This window comes from Phocoena sinus, chromosome 4 (assembly GCF_008692025.1).
Source record: "Phocoena sinus isolate mPhoSin1 chromosome 4, mPhoSin1.pri, whole genome shotgun sequence".
In the NCBI taxonomy this organism is placed as follows: domain Eukaryota; kingdom Metazoa; phylum Chordata; class Mammalia; order Artiodactyla; family Phocoenidae; genus Phocoena; species Phocoena sinus.
Genome location: NC_045766.1, coordinates 138761092 through 138764523, shown reverse-complemented (window position 1 = coordinate 138764523; position 3432 = coordinate 138761092). Strand labels below are relative to the sequence as shown.

At 44.3% G+C, this 3432-nt stretch overlaps 1 non-coding gene across 1 annotated transcript; it reads left to right on the top strand.

Annotated features, from left to right (window-relative positions):
• Positions 1-362: 362 nt before the first annotated feature.
• On the top strand, positions 363-493 carry LOC116753699. Its single transcript, XR_004349802.1, has one exon. It is a non-coding gene; the product is annotated as a small nucleolar RNA SNORA72 (small nucleolar RNA).
• The last annotated feature ends 2939 nt before the right edge of the window (positions 494-3432 follow it).

The following is a 3432-nucleotide window of genomic DNA, read 5'->3' as shown; positions in this document are numbered from 1 at the left end:
AAGCACTCCTAATGCAGGTAAGTGAAGCCAGTATACTCACTTACTTACCTCCTTCATTGGGTCATTAAACAAAAGCAAAGCAAAAAGTGCTATTGTTTATAACCTTTAAATATGCAACAGGATACTGTAGCTGGTAGAAATTACCTGAGGGTATGTGCACACTTGCAGAATGAAATGGAAAGTGAGGCCATGATCTCAATAATTCAAGTGGGCTGAATAGTTCTTCCTAGAGATCAGCAATTTCTTAAATCATCACACTACTGTAGCTGTCCTGACTTCCAGGGCTTTGTAAATCCAGGATCATTGTGTGTGCAGTTGCAAGCTGCCTGGTATGCATGAGGCATTAAAAAATGCAAGGTTTGTTGTGAATATTCTCGTTCTTCTGATTTTGTAATAACCAGGGCAGGCTAAACATTCACTATATTAAGACCATGCATGTGCCCCCAGACCTAGTTCTTTTCCTAGTGTGGCTTTATAAATGCTGGTGATAAACCAAGTCTGATTTACGTGATGCATCTTATGTGGAAAAGGTCTGTGACTCTAGGTATCTGGTCAACCTTGAGAAATGACAGCACAGCTAGTATAATGACTTTTGAAGATAACCATTGCAAATTTGATGATTACCAGTTGCCATTAAATAAACTGTAATATTATTGTGTCTTATTTTCTAGGCGATTCTGATATCATTAGAAGCATGCCAGAACAGACTGGTGAAAAGTAAATCATGCAAAAATTTTCTTTAATAAAATCTGGCCAGGGCTTCCCTGGTGGCGCAGTGGTTGAGAGTCCACCTGCCGACCGGGTTCATGCACCGGTCCGGGAAGATCCCACATGCCGCGGAGCGGCTGGGCCCGTGAGCCAGGGCCGATGAGCCTGCGCGTCCAGAGCCCGTGTTCCGCAACGGGAGAGGCCACAGCAGTGAGAGGCCCGCGTACCACAAAAACAACAACAACAACAAAAAGAGCCCAGTCTCTTGACACAGGCTTGCTGGTCAGCCTCTCAGATGCTTGATAATAAAATGACTAAAAGAAACACAAGGCCTGGCGAAGTAAGAGAGGCAGGTTTAGTAGTTATTGTTGCCCATTAATGTTCTTTCCCAAAGGCATTATTTTGCTCCACATTCTAGACTTTCTTCCTACAGATGTCAGAAACATATTTGCTACAATCATAAAAATGTCACTGGGATCAGAGTGACTCAGCGTCCTCCTTCCTTATGACTCCCAAGTTGTTATTAAGGCAATACTAATGTATAAAGGCCAGGCTCAGTATGCTGCCTGGAGTTTCATTTTTCATCTTCCTCCCACCAACAAATCTATAGACCTACCATCATGTGCATCCATCTTCCCTGCTTTCCTACTACAGTGAACAAAACTGGTAAATTCCTCTGCTTGTGCTCTGGGTCCCATCTCCTACTCCCTTCTCAGATATCCTACTCCTCACTTAGTTTTCTCTCTCTCCTCTCTCTCTCTCTCCCACTCAGATACTTTTATCCCTCCCCACCACGTTATTCATGTCAGTACACAAACCTGATCCATCTTTCAAAGGCATCTCTTTACCTCTTACTCAACTCTAGCTAAAACCTCTGCATCTTTTTCTCCTGTTTCCTGTGAAACAAGTTATAAGACTCACTGTCTGAATTGAATCACCTAGCCCCCTGCCATCTCTTCATCCTGGTCCTATCTGTCCCCCATTCTTACCACTCTACCCTCTTGTCAAGGACCGTGACCCACCTCCACTGCCAAATTCAGTGGCACTTCTGTGTCATAGCCACCAGACCTCTTTGCAGCCTTAGGCACAGCTCCTTCCTCCTTTTCGATACACACCTCTCTCTTGATTTCTGACGCTGTGCTCTCCTGCTCTTTTCCCCACTACTCTGGGATCCTTCTCCATCACTTTTGCTGTCTCCGGCTCCTGCCCTACACAACAACCATATACTGCAGTGTCTATAAATAGGACTTTAGCCCTGCTTCTCCATCTACACTTCCTTCTTAGGTCTGATCGGTTAAGTTCACATTTGTAAATATCACCCGTTCTTTCTAGTCCAAAATTTTATCACTAGTTCAAACTTCTCCTCTGAACCCAGGGCTTATATAATCAATTTCCTGTTTAGTACCTCAATTTAAATATCTTATAGACATTCCAAACTTCTGAAACATCAATGACCAAATCAGCAGCCTGGTTTCCACCCTCCATAATCTGTTTCTCCCTGAGTTTTCTGCACCTCATTATATGACATCATTGCCCACTGACTGATCAAACTGGAAACTTAGGTGGCCACTCTTCATTCCTCCTACCCTCCATATCCAACGAGCCACCAAGCTCTATGTGTTACTTTCCTATTGCTTCTCTAACAAATTACCACAAACTTGTGGCTTAAACAATACTCATTTATCATCTTACAGTTTTGAAGACCACAAGTCTGACATGAGTCTCCCTGGGCCAAAATCAAGGTGTCAGCAGGGCCATGTCCTTTTTGGAGGCTCTAGGAGAGAGTCCATTTCCTTGCTAATTCAGGTTGTCAGCAAAATTGTCTTCCTCGTAGTTGTTGGACTGAGAGCGCTTTTCCTTGTTGGCTACCAGCTAAGAGTCTTTCCCAGTTTCTAGAAGCCACCTACATATCTTGGCTCACAGCCCCCTTCCTCCTTCTTCAAAGCCAGCAATTGTGGGTAAAGTTCCTCTCATGTTTCAAATCTCTTCTTCCATTGCATCTCTCAAATTCAGCTGCAAAAGATTCTCTACTTTTAAGCGTCCATTAGAATGGACCCACTCATATCCTGGCAAGATCCAGGATCTCCCCATCTCAGTGTCTGTACTCTTAATCACATCTGCAAAGTCCCTTTTTCCAAAGAAGGTAACATATTCACAGGTTCTGGCAATTAGGCATAGGCATCTTCAGGAGGCCATTGTTCTGCCTACCACAGCCCATCTGTTCTGCACCCAACACATCTCAGATCAGTTCACACTTCTCTCTCCACTCCCACCACCCGCATCCTTCCACCATCCTCTGTTACTGGGCAGATCCAATGGCCTCCTCCTGTTCTTTCTGCTTCCACTCTTACTATTCCAATGCGGTTCCTACACAGCAGGCAAAATAATATTCTAAAACCTTAGGCACAAAATATTCTCCTATCTCCAGTTTAACCCTTCACTGTCTTCCCTTTATTGCTGAGACCAAAATTCAAATGCAAAAAGGTCTTTGTGATCTGACCCCGCCTCCCTCTCCAGCGTTCTTTTCCACCACTCAGCCCCTTGCTCACCAGACCGTGGTCCTTCCTGTTCTCAGAGGATTCTTTACGTTTTTCCAGCTTCTGAAACGCTTGGCTGCATCTCATCCTATAGGCAGCAGACCAAACATTGTCTCCTCAGATCTGCCTTCCCCAACCAACTTAACCTCAATCAGATATCCCTGATCTCACTCCATCCCAATTACGG